Source organism: Octodon degus, unplaced genomic scaffold (genome assembly GCF_000260255.1).
Source record: "Octodon degus isolate 3935 unplaced genomic scaffold, OctDeg1.0 scaffold00108, whole genome shotgun sequence".
In the NCBI taxonomy this organism is placed as follows: Eukaryota; Metazoa; Chordata; class Mammalia; order Rodentia; family Octodontidae; genus Octodon; species Octodon degus.
Window position 1 is genome coordinate 8942986 of NW_004524684.1, and position 22603 is coordinate 8965588.

General features: G+C 45.4%; 1 non-coding gene across 1 annotated transcript; it reads right to left on the minus strand.

Annotated features, from left to right (window-relative positions):
* Positions 1–21833: 21833 nt before the first annotated feature.
* Positions 21834–21959, minus strand: LOC111818953. The gene has a single exon (XR_002822814.1). It is a non-coding gene; the product is annotated as a U6atac minor spliceosomal RNA (small nuclear RNA).
* Between the last annotated feature and the right edge of the window lie 644 nt (positions 21960–22603).

Here is a 22603-nt window from a genome sequence, read left to right on the forward strand (position 1 = left end):
TTTTCTCCGTCCTTGTTTGGAGCGAGTGCGACCGCAGGAGCAGACAGCGTGACCGCAGGAGCAGACAGCGCGCGGAGCCGGCAGGTGTGGGAGGACCGGCTCTGACTCACCGGTACCTGAGCCTCAGACCCGCCTGCGCCTCTCCTCCCACCAGGTTCATGTCATAAAACTGCACCCTCTTATTAAACTGTGTTTCTCACTGTCTAATTGCTTGACTTGAGGTTGGCAGAAAGGGAAGAATAAGCATTGAATATAATTTAGTACACTGCTAATGGGAAGAAGGAGTGTACCTTCTCAAGCCTATAATTTGTAGGTTTTAGGATTATTTGCTACATAATAAATCCCCATGGACTTCAAAAATGGTAAGCCTATTAACTGACTTAACATGATGAGATTATTTTACTACAGTATGCATACTTTCAACGCTTGGTTCACAAGCCACTTGAGGCTACTTACCTAATACATCATTAAACTGTCTGCGGTGATGGGTACATTATATATCAGGTAGACCATGACTTCTTATAAAATGGATATTCTATGGGGAATCTGAAATTAATTTCCTTTTATTCCATCCTTCCTAATCATCTCTGGCTAAATAATTGGCTCTATACATAACTCATGCATAGTAAAAATGCACATTAACCAAAAGTGGGCTTTACACATTTTTTGGGTGTTATTTATGTACTTTAATGAAAAGCCTAAGTCAGTCCTGGCTTATGATCATAAAGGGCTCATCGCTTTTGCCATTTGTATGGCAAGGACCACTGAGTCCGCGACTCAGTTCTGGTCAGCACTGTTCCTAAGACTACAGAGAGGCCAAGATCAGTGACTAAGATTGTCCAGACGAGATCTTCGCAGAATAAAATAACGAAAGTTTTGCTTGTTCACTTACTGAAATATTGAACACTGTAACAACAGGAGCTGGCTTAGAGCACTCCTGCAAGTGACTCTGTAGAGATGTTAGCCTTCAAGACGTTCTCAGCAAACTACCGGGAAAGGGCGGAAGAGGCCTCGGTTCTCGAGTCTGTGATTCTGGGACGTTAGCGAGCAAGACTGTGGAGCTGGCATGGGTGAGCTTCAGCCAGGTCCTCGGAGGAGCCGAGCCAGTCATCTGGTTTTAATGAGCCCCTCTGAAATGCAAACACTTCAGTGTTTTGCTTGCGGGCCTCGAGTTTCAATGACTTCTACTTGACATGTGTGAGCAGCAGCCACGTACTGCAATCCCCAATCCAGTGTTTGGTTGGTCGTGGCCCAGGTCAAGCCAAAGTGCAACCTGCTGGCATTTTTCAGGTAGGAAAAGGGTAAAGAACTATAGGCAGGCCATTGGATTTCCCATGAAGCTGAAAACAGTACAGAATTATCTCAGGTTAGCATGACCCACAGTCCTGTTTGAGTTCTCTTCAAACATTTAAACAGCATCATGTAACTTTAAATGAGATTATGCAAACTTAATCACAATCAGATGCTTAGAAACTCCTGACAAAAGCCAAGAAGAAATAGATTTGATCGTACATTAAGGCAATGTACTTGCTGAAATGGAGCAAATTAGAACCTAAGCTTTTTCAAGTTCAAGGACCTGGCTTTTAATATAAAAATGCTTTACAGATAGCATTTTTGTAAATACTGACCAGAAAAACACATAGCAATCAGAACTATTTAAATGGCAGTGGCGTCTTAAAGCATTTATCTTTAAAGTTGTAATACTGTTGATCAGCATTTGGAAATACATCCGTCTGTTTATGAGAAGTACTATTTACGGAATCTATAAACATGTACATCATGGATTTTAGGTTGTCTTACGTCTCTAAGCATTTCTTGGTTCATTTCAATAGTTACAAATTATTACAAATAAATCTAATACTTATTGTGTAAGTAAAGAAGTTTGCTTTCACACTATTTTAGGAATATAAAACTAACTACTAAGTGAATGAGCATATGTGAATGCACATGTACTGCAATATATATTGGATACATTTTAAATGTGGTAGAAATTGTTTGTTTTTTGTCTTTGGCAAGATGGTGTGTGCAAAGCTACTGTATTAGAAAACAACTCTGCTATACTGAATGGAAAATAGTTTTAAAATTTTTGTAGATATGAGCATTTCCTTAACTATTTTTAGTAGGTGCAAAGTGTTCTTTTAATTTAATTTTATTTTTCTCGTACTAATCAGAGATGTTTGATCAGTTAAGTGTGCTGTGAAGAAACTGAATTTCAGTCGACTTCCTTTTGTACGCATGCGCTTTGCAGTGAGGCTAAGAATGAAGAATGTATTTCTTACTAGTTTAACTGACAAGCAAAGGGAATATGTGGAATTACCACAGAGAAGTCTTACCTGTGCTCCAAGCACCGAGCTCAGGTTTCCCAGGAGCAGTCTGCTTTGGAAGCTGTAGTCTTCCTCTCCTGGGAGCAGGTGGGCTCGGGGCTGTGCTGGGCCCCTGCCCACTGTGTGGTGACTTTCCTGTTCTCTGACTCACAGCACGCAGGCTGGAGGGTGGCCACGTCTCCTGGACGTGATGTTGCTGGACACGGATAAAGCTTTCTGCAGCTCGTGTCATCTGGGACGCCTAGCCGTGGTCAGCACCTGGGTGGAAAAAGAATGAAGAAAGTGTTTTTGTCTACCATTGCAATGATAAGGCTAAGGTGCTTTCTAACATGAAAGTGATGTCCTAATATTACATGTGAAGTGAGAAGGAATGTGGCCACAGGACGCATGGTCCTTAAAGGCAGAAAGAACACCAGTACAATTTTTCTATTGTAAGCTCCAGCTAACCAGCCTCCAGATCATCCTACCCCAGGTCTAGCAGGCTGCTAAATTCCCACAGATGGGCCACCAGTAAGCATGGTGGACACTGTCCAGGTCCACAGAGTACAGGAACTTTGTGCAATAGCCTATCCTCAAAGTGTTAGAAGTGCTGCTCATTTATTTGCCATTCCAGTATTTAACCTATGTTTTATTCTTAGTAATTCTTTACCATCATGAAAACTTTTTCTCAGTTCAATTGTTTTGAAACATTTACTTTTTAATTAATTAATATTTAGTTTTTTGAATGTTGCTTGATCTACATTTTTGTTTTAAGATTTATGCTGTATCTTTGACTTACAGTCCACTTAAAAGACATGTATGGCATGACATTTTCTCCTAGTATTAGAAACTTTAAAAAACATATTTCTATATTACATTGACTTTATATTATCTCTTCCTTGTCTTTTATACACACACATATACATGAAAAAAATATGTGTATAACCCGACATAAGATTGATACTGTTTCATGGAAATCTTTAATGACCTTTCAAATGGGTTCATCTAATATATTTTCATAGTCCTGCATAACTATCATTTTGAGAGCTCTTTATTCTTTATCCAGGACCATACAGCAACTTCTCTTGCCTTCTGAATTATGTTCTTTGTTATTTCCTATATGCTACATCTGGAGGTGTTAGAATATTATACACTTGGTCTTACACACCTAGCCCTGTTTTTCTTTCTATTGTGAAATAAGCTGCTATTTAATTTTGTTCTTCCATAGCTAATATTTTTATGTATATGATCTAATTATTTTTTTTCTTTACAATAGGTTTTGGGCAATTTCATTTTTGTGTATGTTGGTATGATTTTATTCAAATTTCTTGTGCAAAAGTTTCATTTTTCTTGGAAATGTGGTGTTATAAGTTCAACTAAATTCAGAAATTTAAAATTTTTAATTATTTATTGCTTACACCTTTCTATTTTGAGAATTCTAAATATATGAATATAAGTTTCTTGATTTTAGCACAAAGTGAACTATTATACGACAGATCTGTAAATTCTTCATTTTTATTTTGGACAATTTTTATTGTTATATTCATTTAAGTTTGTAAATAATTTATTTACAATGTGTAATACATTATTATTCTCATGCTATGTGTTCATTTCAGAAATATTTCTCTAAAATTCGTTCTGTCTACATCTTATATCTTTCACATTTCAATATTTGTCTATAATTTTTAATATGCTATGTAATTATTGATTTTCAATAAAGTAAAACAGTTCCCACAGGAGGACACAGGAGAGAAAGTGTGCGTGGTTGCGAGCGGCCATGAGCTCACACAGGCATCTGGGTGGAGACTGCGTTTCATTTATTCCATGTAGCCAACAAGGAACGATCCTGCTGTCATTTCGTCAGTGCTCAGACCTCTACACGTCTGACTTAGTCATCATCACGAACAGCATTGCATTTCTACACATCGCTTTACAAAGCATGATAAAAATACAGCGGATGTTCAGATTGTGCGTGTGTGTGCGTGTGCGCGCGTGAGCCTGAGCGTGCAAGGACAGAACGAGTCCCGCGCTCCCAGGCGGCGCCCAGGAGCTGCCCCGCCCCTGGATCTCGAGCCCGCACCAAAGCGGCGGCCCACGTGGCTCTCGGGACGCCCCGCCCCGCCCCCCACTTCCCGCTCGCGCACCGAGCCACTCCGAGCTGCCCTTTCCCGAGTGTCCTTATGCGTGCCGCAGGGGCAGCCTCAGTGTCCCAACAGCGCCCGAACGTGAACCTCCGTGGCCCCGCCATCCCGGTGTGCTGGGGCAGCCTTCGGTCCTCCTCCGCGGAGTTCGCGGACTCAGGCCTTGCAGACCTGCTGCAGCAGGACTGCGGCTTTGCTGCAGAGCGTCCTCTGTGCCAGCTGCTGTGCGGGCTTTCGGGCTGCCGCAGCCTGTCAGGATTGCTGTGCAATCCCAGCACTAGGGAGGCAGAAATCGGGAGGATCACTACGAGTCCGAGCTGGGTAGTGAGACCCCGAAAAAAAAAAAAAAAAACGAAAAAGATCATTGTAATGTCGTGGGAAATGGAATTCTTGGCTTGTGTGGACAAGTTAAGGATGCCGGTTGGTCCAGTCCATGAACGCAGGGCGTGCTTCTGCTTGCAGGCGTGGCCTCCCCAGCTCTCAGGGCCGTTTTCCGGCTTTGAGCGCCCAGGTCTTCACTTATTTGGGTAAATACAGTCCTAAATATCTTACAGCACTGTCAATGGGAAGTGCTAGCTCACTGTTGCTCTGCTGATTTGTGTATGCTGACGTGCACCTGTAGTTCTCCTACATTTGTTAATCTAATAGATTTTTATTCCATTACCTTTTATTATCCTTTGTTTCTAAGGATGGTGCCCAATCCAGGAATAGGGATAAGTGACAGAGAGGCCTCCCTTGGGGCCCCACACCGCTGCCACAGCAAACCCAGGGCTATTTATTGCTGTGCTTCTGTGAGTCTTGTACCTGCCTTATTAATATCATCACTAAAGTGACATAAAGCTTTGACTTTCAAAAGGTTCTTTGCATGCTATGTAAAAGCAAAAAAAATAAATTATGAGATACAGTTAGCTTATAGAACTAGATACGGTTGCTGCACTTTATAACTTATTTTCTCTGCCAAATCTTAATGTTGTTTTCTTCGTCTTATCGAATGCATTTGTTTTACTTAATTTACGAGGATCCTAGATATATTTTGTAATTGCCTCACTAGATAACTCCCCCTTCACACATGCTATATTATTTTGAACGTTCTTTATAAAATAAGGCAAGTGCTTTCTGGCACAGTGCCCATGTTGCATTAACTACTGATGTGAATTCATTAATGCCATTTACATGTCCGCTAAGCGCTGAGTTCATGTTTTCCAGGAAAAAGCTGCCTTGGAAGCGGTAGTCTTCCTCTCCTAGGAGCAGGCGGGCTTGGGGCTCTGTGGGCCCATGCCCGCTGCGCGGCGACTTTCGCGCTCCCGTTCTCTGACCCACAGCACGCAGGGTGGCAGTGGCCATGTTGCTGGACATGGATAAAGGTTTCCACAGCTCGCGTCATCTGGGACTCCTCGCCGCGGTCAGCACCTGGGTGGAAAAGAATGAAGAAAGTATTTTTGTTGATAACAGTTCTTCAAATATAGTCTGTCCCAGAGTTCCAACCACAGCGTGGTTCCCCTCAGACGGCCCCCTGCCCGTGAGTCACAGAGACCTAGCGAGCTGCGTCAGGGATTCCCTCAGCAGCCACCCAGCTCTGCAGACAAGAGCTCAAGGCGTGTGCTCGGGGCCACGTTTTATTTAGTTTGCTGACTTTTTAATTTCACCCAGTGACTCCTTTGCCCACTGCGTGTGAGTCACAGAACTCTGTCGTGTGGTAGATTCCAGGCAGAATGGAGCAGCGGCATGACGAGGTAGCTCAGGTGGACCAGCCACGCTTAGGAAAATATAAAAATAGCTCAGCCACTAGACAGACTATAGTTAGCGCCATCAAAGGGAGAGTGAGGACTTGGGAGGGAAAAAGGAACCCGATCTGTTTGGAAATATCACACAGACTCCTCCGAGACGCCCAGATGGATTCCATGCTCTGTGAAATTGCAGGGTTCCAACGTGCCCGGAGAGAGGGCTATTTTAGGAAGAAGGATCTTCAGACCTTGCTGTAGGAAGAGTCGATGATGTGCAGTGAGGGTTCGTTCTTGGAAAACACGTAGAGTTCTGATTTTGGATGCTGGTTTGTGTAGGGTTTTTCATTAAATTTAGTAACATTTTTGCACGATAATATTATCTAAATGACATAGATTCATCTGAGGTCTCAAGGGAACAGTAGTGACCAGAATGACTGAAGGAATGAGCCCGGTATGGAAATGAGAGACAAAGAGGTATCACAGGCACAGAAGACTAAAAGGAAAAGCACTGTGGAGCGTGTTGGCCAGGCGGAACTTACGCAGCCTGACATCGCAACCAGGGAAGCTACAGTTGTGTACCACTTTGAATTTGGTGTGCTACAGCGTGGACGCATATCACAGGTTGGGAAGAGAGATTTGTAGTGACTGGTTTCTCCAGGTGTTTATCTAGTAAGCAGTAGAAAAATAGAGCTGCGTGGACTAGAAATTAATCAGTTGTGGGTAATTATGAAAGTTGTTAATCAGTAGGTAAAGGTCTTTATTTCTGGGGCAATGTTGTGTGGTATTCAGTGTAAGTATGAACACCGTCACATGATAATTATTTTCCACAATTGATCTTGATTTAGCTTCATTTGTTGATGCTAGCAGACAAGTGTTAAACTTTTTTGCAGAGTAGGATGTTCCTGGGCTGGGGAGAGAGCTCAGTGGTCTAAGTGCTTGTCTGGCAAGTGCAAGGATCCAGGTTTGATCTCTAGTACCACCTGCTGTGCGTGGTGGCACACACCTGCAATCCCAGCTCTGGGGAGGCTGAGGCAGGAGGATCACAAGGAGCCCAGGCTGTGTAGCCAGACCTCATACCAAAAAAAATAAATGAATAAAAGATCAAAAATATTGTTTTAAAAAAGAATCGGTTCCTGCTTATGGAGCCACCATATTGTCACCATAGCAGAAGTAACACACTTAAGTATTTCATTTAGTTGAGCGGCCTTAGTTGGTACCAGCTGGATAAAATATAAAGATACTCTACTTGCTTGCTGGTTTATTATTCTTATCCAGCATTCCCAGATTTCACAGCTGTTCTCTCCAGTGTAGACCCCTGGCGGACACTGGCCGTATCACAAGGCACTCACGCCAGGGAGGTCCCCTTGAGTTTTTGAGTCACTAATAATAATCGCCTTTTACACACCCCTTTCAGTGTTTGAAACTAAGAATTCTGTTTTGACTTATATAATGTATACCTAACTATAGTATTTGTTATTGCTAAAATTTAATTTCCCATTTAGTAGTAAATTAGTATAAAAATAAATTGATTAATGAAAAATGCTACTGTAACATTCTTTTAGGGCCTGTGATTTCTAACTGAAAATGATGGACCAGGCAGAAAGCTCAACATCAACTTTCCTTTCACACTAATCACGCTTACTTTTCTGGATTAGCTATGAATTTGTACCCAGAAGCGAAGCACTGGCGCCTTAAGGCACAGCAACAGTAAGAAGCAAATAGCCGGTAATGCCCCGTTGTACAGAAACACCACACTGCTCTCACCCACTCCTCGGGCGATGGGCATCCTGGTTGTCTCCAAGATCTGGCTGTAACAAATGGGGCTGCTGTAAACATGCATGCACATGTATTACTGGGGTACGATGTTCTCGGTTCTTTTGGGAAAATACCTGGAAGTGGAACAGCTGGATTGAATGGTATTTCCACTCCTAGTTTTTGAGAAGTGTCTGCACTGATTTACATAGTGGTTGCACCAGTCTACATTCCCACCAGCAGTGGAGAAGGGTTCATTTTTCTTCACAGCCTCTCCAACATTTGTTATCAGTTGATTTCTTTATGATAGTCATTTTTTTCCTCAGGTGTCTTTATCAATTGTTATGCTTTCTTTAAAATAAATTAAAACAAAAAAGACAAGGGAAAATGATATTTCTTGAAAGCAAGCACCAATATTCAATTATTTTTCCCATCTTGTATAACTATATCTGTTAATCTGAGCAACAGATTTGATGATAAAACTAGATAATGTATCAACCATTGTTAATTAGCTATTCCTGTTTTGAAAATCTGTAACACGTGCATTGTTGTGTTACCCTGTTTCTTTTTCTATTTGTTTTTGTTTCTGTTTTAATTTTAAGAATAAAATAAAATAAAACAAAATAAAATATAAAAAGTAAGCAAATAAAGGAAGATGAGCCTTTCCATTACTTCTGTGGTGGTGCAGTCTGCGGGCTAGGCTGTCCTCGTGTCTCCCTCGTGACTCCCTTGAATAAAGTCATTTAGAAATTATTGCTAAACTGGATGGAGTTTTACTAGCTATAGTGTTTAATTAAAGGGCTCCAGAGAGTCACAGCCCAAATTTCAAACAACAAAAAAGAACTTCTTGGCTTTTCCTATGTGGAGTAATTCCAAAGAAATTCCCAGTGTGAATTATCTGTACATTTCTTGAGCTTTATTTTTAAATTAAGAATCTCCAAGCATTTTCTGCAAAGATAGCACTTTCTAAACCCATGCCTTAACTGCTTCCTCATGTCAAGATCTAAGCTTTTGAAAGTAGAACAGTTTCTTTTCTGCAGGATTTGATTTTTATCCTCCTCTTCCTCCACTTTGCTCATTGGGAATACATCCTTTAATATTTTTTTAGCACCTTGAAACAAAACAACACTCCAGAGCTTTGGATTTTCTTACTGAGCCAAAGAAAACATTGAATGCGAACATCAAATGCTCTACCAAAAATGTCATGATTCTTTATTAAAATAGTGTCCTTTCTTTTCATTTTCTGTATTTAAATTGCCAATTTAGTCTTTAAAAACTGTGATCCCACTAGAAACCAGCAACTTTGCCTTCAACAAAAGTTTTATTCTTATTAACTTATTTTTGAATTGCGAAGAGAACTGCGCCCCTCGCAGCCTCCGCCCCGACTTTCAGAGCTGCGCGGGCTGCGGGGCGCTTCAGCCTGCCGGCTCTGCTCTCCGGAGCCCGTGGTTCTTGATGGGCAACAGAGCGCAGCTTACGGTGGTTGTCCAAATGTGATCCCTCCTCACTATGGCTAGCCCGCACCCTGCTGGAAATTGGTCGGGTAACGTCTTCCTGCCTAGCTTTTCGAATTCTCTGGTCAACAAGTCCAAACAAGATTCTGGTCTCCCTTCCCCAACGCCCGAGGCTCTGCTTCTGCAGTTCTGAGAGGCTGGCAGCAGCACTTTTAGACTTCTCGTGCGTGCAGGACTCCGACATTACTGTGCCTGGTTAATTTCACTTCTTTACGATATGCTCCCGAGTCCATGTGCAGGGCGGGGTGGGGGATTTCTTTCTATGGCTGCGTAGTATTCCATTTTGCATGTATTTCACATTCCCTGCCTTCTCTCCTCAGTGGCTTTGGTGTCCTGGCTGTTATGAAGGAAACTACCACAGATTTGGGATGCAGGGACCCAGGGACGCCTCTTTGGCTCACTGATTTCACTTCTTTTAATATTTGCTCAGTTTTGTTTTGTGTGTGTGCGTGTGCTTTTTTTTTTTTTTTTCATCATATGATAGTTCTGTTTTAGTTTTGTTAGAAACCTTCATACTGGTTCCCAATATTTCTAAATTGAATTTGCTTTTTTTTTTTTTAGAATTGCAACTTCAGCACTGATGACACTGTCACAAGATCACGCTGCGTTAAAGAGTCAAAGGTTTTAAAATAAAATAGCAATGGAAATTTACATAAAAATTTCACACACTTACCTGCAAGAACATGAGCAGCAGAATAAACAGATGGTTGCAAACAATTCCTGTCTCCCTGAAATGGTGCCTCCAGGAGAGCGCTGTAGTTGCTACCCGCTTACACACTTCCTTAACGTTTAGTGGCTTCAGTTCGCAACATTTGCCGTAACCGGGCACCGCCTAAAAGCCTCTCAAGAGAGAAACTGCTTTCCTACCGTGAACAGCAGAACGTCCTAGACTCTGACAGCAGCAGCGCCGCTCCCGGCCTCGCTCCGGACCTGCCGCAGGACGGCTTCTCTCCCTCGGGTCTCCTTGGTCTCCCCTCCGCGGGGGCCTGCCTTGAGCCCCCGTTTCTGGACTACAGGCCACAGTGGCCTGCATTCACTGCCACAGGACCCCGAAGGCCTCACGTGAGCATCTTAGCTTCTTCAGGGCCGACGTAGCCACACCCACGTTCTGGATTCCGGTGATTAGGGTTTAGCACATAATTTTTTTTGGGGGGGGCAAGGAGATGGCTCAATAGAATAAGTGCTTCCCTGGCAAGCGCAAGGGTCTGAGTTCAATCCTGGGTTCTGAAAAAAAAAAAAAAAAACACCATAAATTTAGGGGTAAAGAATTTATCCTATAAGCTCTTTAATAAAATGCTTCATTTAAATACTATCCTATATGCTGCCTTTTGAAGTTGAATATAGGTTAAGAGTTGAAAACTTGTTAATCATATATAAAACTAGAATCAGTAAAATATTTTCGATACCAAACCTTTTACTTTAAATGATGTGTTCAAGATTTTTGAAGGAGAAATCTTCACTGACGTAGAATTTAAGCAGAGAATAAAGTAAATCCACAGGGAGGCCTGGGGCGCTAGTGGTCGATGCAGTGCACTTCCGTCCTGGCTTCTGCTGAGTGCCCGAGAAGGGAGTTTGAATTGCAGGTAAGAAATAGCTACTTTCTCGTGAATAAATATTCCTTTACGTAAAAAACAGTCCGCACATAGAAATTTCGATTATTCTGTTTTCCTCATCATGACCTTACCGCAACTGTCAAACGTGGGTGAAGGCTTAATTGTGCAGAAATTGAATGTTTATTCGTTGACTAGGTCAGCTCTTCATTCTTGTTTCAATTCATCAGAGACACATATTTAGTCAGAAGAGGAAGAAAATTACTTACTTTACTAAAAATGATGGCAACTGCGCTCTCAGTGCTCTGGTGAAATGCTGGGAAGAGACAAGAAGAACTGCTTCCTTATTCATTTTGTACTTCAGTATTATAGACACTTTCTTATTGCTCGTGATAAGATGGAGTTAATTCGCTTTATTTTCTATTAAAATATTTTATGGTATAAAGTTAGAATAACAATCTTTAGTAGAGACAGCCACCAAAATAAAGATATATGTCTATCAGTAAATGTAAATAGAGTTTTTATATGCTTATGTATTTAGCTATATCTAGGGCCAAGAGTTCTCTCTAGAAAGTGATTTGTCACTTCACTTAATTTTCTAGTCTCTTTGGATATTTTCTAACAAAAGAGTTTGCTAATAGGTAGAGCACTTTTTATCAAAGTAGTTGGTATAGGGCCAGGGACATAGCTCAGTGGCCCAGTGCCTACCTGGCAAGTGGCAGGTTGTGAGTTCAATTCCTGCTACAAGATAAGAGAAGCCAGACAAGTAATTGATGCAACACGATTTGAACAAAGTCTGCATCTTTTTTGTCCTGTAGATCATCAATTTTATTTAAATCTACTTTATCTGGAGCTCAAGCACTGCTGACAGGAAGTAAAATAAAAAGAATGTAGTGCTCAGAGAGGCTGGAAATGTGGGGTCCCTCTCGGCTACCCTGTCACTAAGTGGCAAGCCAGGCATCCTCTGACCCAGTGTGCTCTGTGCTCATCTGTAGAGTGTGTCTTAAAGTAGCCAGCATGTCAGAACACGTTCAGCTGAGCATGCAACCCTGGAGGAGGCAGCAAGGAGGAAAAGATCCAAGCAGAAGGAGATTAACCACCTTCTTTATATACTGAAAAAGACTTAAATGTCATCTTCCTAGTATATTACTTTTTAAACTCCATGAACATGAACTTCCCATAACTTCCTTGTAATTGGTGCTGCTGATATGGGCAAGCTAGAGGAGCTGTGTTTCCTTCGTATACAGCAGCTCTTCAGGGATGGCTTCCTTCCTCTGGGGTTTAGGGTCAATCACACTAGACACCAACACATTCCGTTGAGTCATGTTAGACGCTGCTTTCCATGGTAATGTTAGTGGTTGGCTTGTGTTCATCATTTTCTCCCTCCCTTGGGACTTCTTGCTTGAACAGTAAAGCATGGTGTCGGTGCCCACACATGCACCTGCACAGCTGCTTCACCATCTGCTCTGCCAGCTTCCCACCGCTGTCCCCAACACGAGCACCCACAATGTTCAGGAGAAGAGCTTCCCTGGGCTTGCAGTTCAGATGGGACAATCCATGGTCTCTGGCTCCCAGGCAGGAGCAGCAGGGTGGGAGGGTGTGGTGGAGGCTCCAGGATGTGGGGTGAGAGGAGAAGAGCCAGGGAGGGGCCGCAGCCTCCACAGACCCCTGTGCAGGAACAGGCCCCTCCAGACGCCGTCTCCCAGCAGCACCGTCGGTGGCGGGTACGCTAATAAATTACCTGTGGGAATGTGTGGTGCCCCTGGGATCATCCCACCTTTCCAAAGCCCACCTCACTACATAAGATAGAACATTCTAGATCAAAACCGTAACACTACCCTTGACTCCTAGCTTCAAAATTTGTATTACCTCTGCGTTACTATCTTTCATTTTGAATATAGGTTGACTTTTTGATGTGCTCGGGGCATTGTGAGTGACACAGCAAAGACCACAGCTCTCCAGAGCTATTGTAGGTGCATGTAGCAGCCCACGGGCACCCTGGCTCGGCACAGGCTCAAACCTTCCTGTGGCCAGTGAGGGCAGCAGGGCCTCCAGTGGGGCTCTGCTCCACTGGTCTCCTCACAGAAGCATGGTCCAGGGCTGATCCAGGATCGGAAACGGTGCACAAGCTGTGCGTGGCTCCCCCATGAGAACGCTTCTAGTAGTGTGGTGGCCACCAACTCTTCCCTAAGCAAGAAATCCGAAGTGTGTAAGCACCTCTTCACATGCTGCGGAATGGGCTTGCCTTCAGGAAAAGCGTTACATAGGAAAAGATGAGCTCACCCAGGGCTGCTTCCAACCTCCCAGCAGCGACTGCTCTCAGTGCGCCCTGCCTGCTCTGGACTTTCTCTGCTGCTTGCTGAGAGTTGCCTGGCTTTATTTAATTTTTCCTCTGGAGATTACAGTTGTTATCTGTCAGAGGAAAAGTCTGACAAGAGCCTCTGTCTTTACCGGAAGCAGAACGTCCACATGAATTACCATATCTAATCTTGTAAGGAAATTAATCTCTAACGGGGGATGCTATTTAAATCCATGACCTGTCTGTAGCTCTTCTGAGAATGATGCTCTCAAAATATTCTCAACCAACTACCCAATGAATTGAAAAGGAAAACTATTTGGATCATCATGATTGCTTATATACTATGTCTTCATCCTACAACATTATATTCTTTCTAGTAACATTTTTATTCTTGTGCAACTTCCATCATATAAAACAGTATTCATGTAACAATTTTACCCCAGCAAGATAATGAAAATGTGAGACTTAGATACACATATTTAGTATTAAATCATATCTCTGCTCTACTCAATAATGGCCACGTAAAGTGCGCTTACAGGTGCTCACTTTATCTTATTGCTCATCTTCTTCAAATGAACAACAGCAACGATCCCACATAAAAATGCCACGTCTTGTGGCTGGCAGTATGCACAGCTGGCCGTATCCTCCTGTGGGCGGAGAAAGAAGATAAAGCTAAATATTTTTAATCCAACACTATCTTTTACAAGAATAAAAGTAAATATTGTATTATGCAAACAAAGTTAGACTATTAAGGGTAAAAGCTCAAGGGATGGATATGACTCTTGTGTGGATTATAAAATAAAGGATTAAAGTCCCCATATTTTTGATTCAATAAGGAAACTTTCAGCTGTAAAAATTAATGACAAAGCAAAAAACATTACAGAAGAGATAAAAGAAATGTGGTTTTTAAAGCTGGGCAGTTAGCCAGCTGTGACTATTGTCTCATTCTGCAAATATGTTTTAAAGCCAAGACTGTCAAATTGATCTTGAACCCAATTACCAGGATTACGCAAGCCTCTAAAGAGACAGCAGCCCCTGGGCCCTGCAGACACTCACAGTAAGCACTGCGTGGTGACCAAGGAAAGTTAGAACACCCTGCGTTCAGATTTCCTCCACTCAGTAGCATTCAGCTTTAGCGTCAGAGGGATTTAGCAGTGAGTTCCAGGAAGCCTAAGCAGTTGGATTATTCATTCACACAGTTCCGTGTTTGTGGCAGAGCTGGGGATCAACGTCACTGACATGCTTTTGTTGGGAGAAGGGGGTCTCCAAAGTAGAGATCGTGAAGAAATGTGCACACTTGGCAGTGAGTCGGGAACCTCGTGGGTACTGTAGTGCTATAAAAATAGAGTGGCCCAAAAAATAACTCAGCATTGCAAAACCATTTACTGGTGAGTTGTAGTTTGGAGCCCTAAATATTAGTAGATGACCTCTGCTCAAAAGATACTGGAATTCTTATTCTTGTCTATGTTTAGAACCTAAGTTGCTTTTCTTAATTATATATATATATAGTCATTGACTGCTCTTTTCACTGATGTGAGTGTTCCTTTATCATAGATACAAAGTGTTTGGCTAATAAATGTAGACGGATCACTAATCACTTGGTGAGCTTCGTGAAGTCTTTCTGAGACGCTTCTCCTTACACTGGCTGCGGGATTCCTGCAGTGACTGTCCAGCCTGTTCTCGTCTCAGGGAGCTCGAGGCAGGGCTCGAGCTCTGCTCCTGGGCACCCCAGCTGCCCCAGGTGTGGCCAGAGTGGTCTCTAATGGGTGAGCACTTGCCAGACTGGGCATCCGAGGACATCTGGCAGAGGCACAGACTTACAGGACCCTGATCCCAGGCTTTGGGGCATGAGGACAAGTGCTTCCCCGGGTCACCCTAGTGGGGAAGCAGTTGAGGCAGGTGAGGGTGAGCCTGTCACTGCAGCAGCCCAGGCCCGAGTTCTGTTTCCCATCTCTGGGATGTCACAGGATCACATCTTCTCTGACTAACAGTGACAGCAGGTGCAGCCTGCTCCAGCCCTCTGCCTTTATCAGCTCTGCTTCCTTCTCCTGCTAAGACCGAAGGAAGGGAGTCACTGGCCCATGCCAGCAGTGCCTCCTGCTTCCCTGGCATCACAGGAGGTTTGCTTTAACTGGGTAAGAGGTGAAGAAAGTTAGGAACTGTAGCATGCTGTTAAATTCAAGGCTGATAAATGTAAACATACACAGGCTGTTCCTGATAAAGCTGCTGCTATACAAATTTATTGGAGCCTGGTGAACAGAGAGCAAAGTATATTTTGTCTGCTATCTGTGATCTGGTGCCCTTTATTTTTCACTTTACCCCTTTTACCCTTTCCGTGGCTTTCTGCTGCCTGACTGAGGAAGCCCGAAGCCAGAGGTTGTTTGCTTTCATTTTCAACTAAATCTGTTCTTCATCTTTACACATAACTTAATTTCATTTTATGTTTGCAGTTTTTGTTTTACTATTTCATATTTTATATTCTTGATTATTGCCTTTAATCTCTCAATTTTGAAGATGATAATTTTGTTTTTAGCTTCATGTTATTGATTGTCTGCACCTGAAAGCTATAAACACAATTTCAGTTCTTAAAGTATGTAGTTGGGTTTTTTTTTCTGTATTTCAGGGAAAGGTCTACAGGGTTTTCAGGGTCTCACTGCTAGATCAGACTTGTAGTGATCCGCCTGTTTACAGCCTCCCAAGAGCTGGGATTACAGGCACAGTGTGCTTTAGGGATGGGGCCAGCTTGGCAGGCCCGGAGATCGAAAGCCTGGCCCCTGCACCTGCCTGGAGGAGCTTTAATCCACTGAGCTATTTCGCCAGCCCTTTATTTAATTGTTCTTAAATGTTAATGGTCTTCATTATTTATTCTTTCCAAAAAGGAGCAAATTCAAACTAAAACTTACTATGAATTTTTTTATATTAAAAGTTATCTAATGCACAGAATTTAAAATGTTTTTTCACTTGTCTGGCATTTGCTTTCTCTATAAACTTCTGCAATGATCCTTACTTTTGACTGTATTTTCTTTATCAGGTACATATTTTGGAAATGTCTTTTACACAGGAATGTTAATGCTAAACTTTTCTTTTCTCCTTGTCTCTATTTCTTTCTTGTTTTCAGTAGTTCTGTTGGGAATGTGATTCTAATTTGATAATTTCCAGGAATGCTTCTAAGCCCTTGGAAGGTATTTTCCCACTCCCCTCACTACTATTTGGAAGGGCTGGATGGCTGCGCTTTGCGCCTGCGCTGTGGCTGATCAAGCTTCAGACCACGGCTTCCGCGGGAGCTTGCAGCCTCCCTCCGCAACGTTCCAGTCTGCACTCCGGGTGCGGAGCTGCCTCGCCGCTCGGCTTGCTCGAGGGTCTACGATCGAGGCTCTCGCGTGTGTTAAGGGCTCTGAAAGCCGTCTCCGTCTGTAGGGCGGCGCCTTCCGTGCTGTCTGCCCTCTTCCTGCAGACTCACCACGCTGCTGCCCTGTCCCGCTCAGGTCCTGCTGGCTGTCATCCGTGTCTTCCCTTTGTGCCTGCAGCTTCCAGAGTAAATTCTTATGGCTGTGCCTGCCATTCAAAGCTGTTCTGTTCATTTCTATCATTGACTTTCTGAGTTTTGTGTCTTGGCTTTATTCCTAGAGGCTTTGACTTATGTTCAATGGAGAGGAGAGATGGAGCAGTTAGTGTTTTGCAGCTTCAGTGATGGCTCACTTGGGTGTCCACATGGCTGAGCCATGAGGTGCGTAGGCATTCGTTCAAGCATGCGTGTGATTGTGTGTGCACGCCTGTGCATACACCTTTTAAAGCAGATGCACACCTGGAGCACCTCACTGAGTGCAGCAGGGAAGCGCTGTCCCGCTGCGGGGCTGGCTCCCAGCCGCTGATGGCGAGCATGCCAGGCCGTGGCTGGCCAAGGCCAGGCTCCTGGCCTGCAGGCAGGGAGCAGATACTAGGCTCGTGTCCCTGCTGCACTCTGATGGATGATGGGTCCCCAGCCTTCAGAACGCAGGCTGCAGCGCCCCTATCCTCTCCTCAACCTGCGGACACAGGTTGGGCCTGTTTTTGGCCTCCTGCTGACTGCAGCTGAATGTTCAGTGTGGAGCCACCAGCCCTGTGCGGCCAGAGCAGCTGGGAGCCCTGCATGCCCACTGGCCCAAAGTTTCTTAGTAGTTTCTCTTTAAAAATATTTTAGACAGGTGTGGTGACATGGGCCTGTAATCTCAGTACGCAGGAGGCTAAGGCAGGAGGACTGTTAAGAGTTTGAGACCAGCTTGGGTTACAAAGTAAGCTCAAGGCCAGCCTGAACTGCATAACTAGACCCTGACTTAAAAAAAAAAAATAGGGCCAGCTAAATAGCTCAGTGGATTACAGTGACTGCCAGCAGGTTCCGAGGGTAGGGGTTCGATCCCCTGCCCCCACCTGCTGTGCCGGCCCCACCTAGGGGTGCACTGAGACAGCCATTGAGGCTGGGCGTGGTGGCGTGCGCCTGTAATCCTAGTTCTTGGGAGGCTGTAGACAAGCAATGAGTACAGTCTAATAGTGAGACCTTGAACATCCTGTAGGCCTTTCCCTAAAATACAAAAAAAAAAAAAGTGTTTGTTTAAATACATCAGTTATATTGTGTTTCCTTAAAGAAAAGCACTTTCAACTTTAGCTCTCTCGCACATGTGCTAGGCTTGACGTGCCCAGATCCTTGAGGTGCTGGCATTTGTCCCAAAACTCCCTGATCTGTTGTGTCCCCTTGCTGCTTACTATTCCTTATTGAGGGTTTGCCTTGTGGTTTTGAGGTGAATATTATGCACATATACTGCAGAAGCATCAGTGTCTGTGTGTCATTTTCTTTTTCTTTTTCTCTTTTTTCCCCGCGACTGGGGATTGAACTCATGACCTTGTGCTTGCCAGGCAGGCGCTTTTCTTTTTCTGATTCCTAGGCAAAGGTCTCAGACAGTACCTTACTTCAGGTAGACAAGATGTCCAGTAGAGGAGGGAGAGAACCACCTGCATGTGGCTGTCGCTATCGTGCTAAGTGGATGGCCATGTGAACTGTCTCAATTAAATCCAATGGACATTTAAATTATTTTTCAAAACTACGGGGGCAGTTTTGTTTCTTATTGTCTCTGAAATCCCTTGGAACAAATGACACGCAATCATTATCCTGGGTGTTGTGGCACAGCCGGTCATCGCTGTTCCCGGGCTTGGCCCACCCTGCTCTGCGCAGCAGCGGGGGCGGCCCTGTTCGGAGAGCAGAGCCGCACTCGGGCCATCCCGGCTGCTCCTACATGTTGTCGGAAGCTCCCATTTTCTCCATATCTTGAGGTAGATGGTCTAAATGTTTGCGTGTTTCAAGTCCCGTTTCTGAGATATTGTGCCTTTCTTCACATCAGTGACGCTCTGGCCGCTAGGCTCTGGCCACGGACCCTTCTCTACGCAGTCTGGCCACGCTCTGGTGGCTCTCTCTCTTTTTAAAGTGCACGGCTGTTCAGGATTGTCGTGGGCCCTTAAAGAGTTGACGGCTCTTATCTCTGTCTCTTTCTTTGTCTATTTATTTATTTATTTATTTCGAGGCATGTTCTCACTGTGTGGTCCCGGCTTCCTTGGAGTGACCCTGCTGCCTCAGGCTCCGCAGCGCTCGGCTCACAAGGCTGCACCTCCACGCCTGACCAGTTCTGCCTCGCTTAGGGTCAACAGTATTCCTTACGATCCTTTCGTGTGGATGTTAGCCGAGCTACTCTAGCTTTCTTTTGATTTGTGTCAGCATGCCAGAACTTCCTATGCCGTTAGGACCTTAACTTAGCTTAGCGTTTGTATTTGTAGCATTCATTGTGCTCAATGGAGCTGGGTCTTGCGGTTTAAAGGACTGTCTGTGGTTTACTTGATCATTCACACCGACTGTCATTATTGACACAGAGGAATCAGTGCGCTGTGTCTGAGTTTGCTGTTCCTTGCGCTTTTGTCTTACTTTGATTTCCTCTCTTTGACTTCTGCAGCTCTTGTTCCTTGCAGGGAAGACAGGCTTGAGCTATCTCAGTGTGTCCCTCGGTGAAACGAACTGCTCTGTCAGATGAGGACTTCAAGTAACAGGGGCGCTCTCTGGAAACAAGTGGTGGCAGGGCTGGGGCATCCTTTCCACGCGGGGCAGGATGCTGACGTTCGGTGTGGGCAGTCGGCGCCCCTGCGTGCGTCTTTCTCCTCCAGGGGTGGAACGGGCCCCTGAGCGGGCCGCAGCCGCAGCCTCGGGCCCGCAGGCTCCGAGTGGCCTGGCGTCTCCTCTCCGCCTGGGCAGCTCCTGCCATCCTCTGGGAGGCGCAGGGCCGACGCTGGGCTGTGCTCTGCCAGCTGTGCCCTCGGGCAGCCCGGTTCCTCCCGAGGTGGCGCAGCAGGCGAGCGGGACAGCCACGACGAGACCGGCGAGGTGGCGCACGCCTGCCATCGCAGCGCTGGGGACGGCGCATAGGAGCCCGAGCCGCGCAGCGAGACCCTGTACCAAATACATGAAGGCCGCTCAGCCAGGGGCTTCTCGCTGCCTCGCCGCCTTGCACACCTCAGGCTTGGTGCTTTTCTCCTTCAGCATCCGTCCACTTGAGTGGCCACATCGTCAGAGGTCCGGGCTACCTACATCAAACACCGCGCAGGGTTGAGGTCGCTGGTGACCAAGCCCCTGCGCGGCGTCTCGGCTGTCCCGCTTAGGGGACCCCCATCCTCGTGGCTTTCGCTGAGCCCTTCCCCGACGCCTTTTGCTTCTGCCCTTGCTGTATGCACTGTACCTGGCGTCCTCCTACCTAGTCTGCAGTACGTAGTGTCGCAGTCTGCACTCCACCTCACAGGGTTTCTGTCCTCCCTGCCCTGCTCGTAGCAAGGGGGAGGCTCCGAGCGCCGCGCTGCGATCTGCTTCTGTCACCCGCATGCTGTGCTGTTGCGTCTTTGATTCTGTTTTAGAGCAATTTAAAAATGCTGTATCAAGCAGCTGCCCCACTGCTGGGACACGTTCTAACACCCCCAATTTAAGAAAGCGAGGCTCAGTTTGGCTCACAGTTTCGGGGGGACTATCCATGGCTCCAAGGGCAGCGTGGTGAGGGATGGCAGAGAAATGGAGCCCTTTTCGGGAAGGCCAGGAGGGAAAGGGGGTGCTGCACGCAGAAGCGCACCCTGCGGGCTCGCACCTGCAGTGAGCCGCTGCGCCAGGCCAGAGCACATCTGCGGGTGCATCTGCTGACCCGCAGAGCACCCCGTGATTTCATCGACTCCCCAGAACCCCACAGGATGCAGCAAATGGGGAAGGGATCTGGACCAAAAGGGTAGCATGGGTCTTCATCTTCCTCCGCCCACTTTCTCTTCAACTCTCTGCGTAGACCCAAGTTGCTGACCTAAATAATTTTCTCCAGCCTGAAGAAATTCTTTTAACATTTCTTGTAGGGCATGTGTGTGGGAAGTGAATTATTTTAGTTTTTATTTGACTGATAAAATTTTTATCCTTCAATCTCGGAGGCCCCTTCTCGGCATACAGCATGCTAACTACGGTTCTCTTCACGTATTGAGTATTATATTCTCTGCTGCTTTGAAGGCTTCTGATGGGAAAGATGTAGCTGGGATCTTTGTTCCTACCTAGGTTAAAGAAATATTCCTCTGGATTCTTTCAAGATTTTTGCTTTGGCTTCGGCTTATTCAGCTGGAAAACAGCGCATTAGAGCTGTGTTTTCTTTATGGATTCCTCCCTGAGCTGGGCTCCTGGTAGGTGCTGCAGTACCCCTTATAATTTTAGGAAATCCTCAACCATGTATCTATTTTGCCCTGTTCTCTTCCTAATCCTTCTGGCATTTCAACTGAATGCATGCTCTTTCTTTTGAAGTCTCTCACAGACTTCCCTGCCCTCGCTGCTTGCTTGTTCCCATACTTTCCTGTTGCTTCTCAGTTCGCAGGTCCTACTGAACCACCTTCCAGTCCGTCTCTGCTGTATTGCTTTACTGGTGCATGCACAGTGGCCAGCTTTCCTTCTGTGATGGTGATTTGTACTTCTAGAATCTGCTTCTGGTTTTTGTGGTTCCCACCTGTCTGTTCCAAGTGCCAGTACTTGTAGCTATTTCATTAGAACACAGTATGTAACTCATGCTTGCTTTAAATTCTCCTGGCAATTTCTGCTTCACTCTTCACATGAAGAGTGAAAGGCAGAGGATGTCCGGTGCCTCTTTTCCTGAGATTGCCGTGCTGCCTGGTGCTGCGCTGGACCGGCTCAGAACTAAGCCTCCGCCTTAGTGGACTGCTCTCATGACCGTGGCATCAACCTCCCCTGGATTCCAGTTCTCTTCCCTACTTACAGCAATCCCAGTTGATTCCTTTAAATGCCTGAAACTTTATTATTCCCTCTCCCTGCCCTGAAGTGAGCTGTAAAGGGAGGGGAGGAGTGACCCAGTCTCAGCTGGAGTACAAACTCAGAGCTGTGCTGTGCGAACTCGGTTTCTCCCTGGAGCCGGCTCCAGGGTGCTTACTCCCCAGGGTCCTGGCCTCTCCAGTCCCATCTCACACCTGAGAGAATCCTGAGCCCCCAACCTGGGAACCCACTGGGCTGCAAGGAAGTGGTTAGACGACATGAAGTGGGTGGCAATGCCTTGACTGTGTGGGTGTTGTCAGGCCCGCGGGCCTCTTCTGTCCTTGGCAAGGGGAATGCTAACCTTCTTTCCTTTCATACAGCACTGCCATGGTGCCTGGGAGCGTCTCGTCTGTGCTGAGCACCCGCAGCCTCTGACCATTCTCCAGGTTCACTGTCCCCAGGGCTCTGCTCCAGCCACGTGGCGCTCAGCCCTCCTCTGACCCCAAAGGCGCTGTCTCCGTCTCTTCAGATTTGAGGCACTGCTTAGCCTGTGGACCTCAGTTCTCCCATGGATCTGAGGGAGACAAATCACTCAGGTCACTCTTCTTCTTGGTTGAAAGCATAGAGTAAGTGCCTTCCAAGAACTTCCCTGCAGAAAGTTCAGCCAGTCATTCTCCAGGCCCCATGGCTGTACAAGAGACGCGGGGGTCTCAGCCTGCCCCGTGTGCTCCGTTCATGCCACCCTCAGCACCGTAACACTCTCCATGGTCAGCTGTTGACTCCTAACTCCTTGGCCTTTCTCTTGCTCTGCGCAAATTACATATGATCTCACATGATGCCAGCAGAGTAGTGTACTTACTTTGATACAATTATCTTTTATTTTTTTCTTCTTGGTGGTACCGTGGATTGAACTCAGGACCTTGTGCTTGCCAGGCAAGCACTTATTCTACTGAGCTATCTTGCCAGCCCCTTTACACAATTATCTTAAGCCTTTTTAAAAAATCCAGTTTCTTCTAAGATGTCCTGG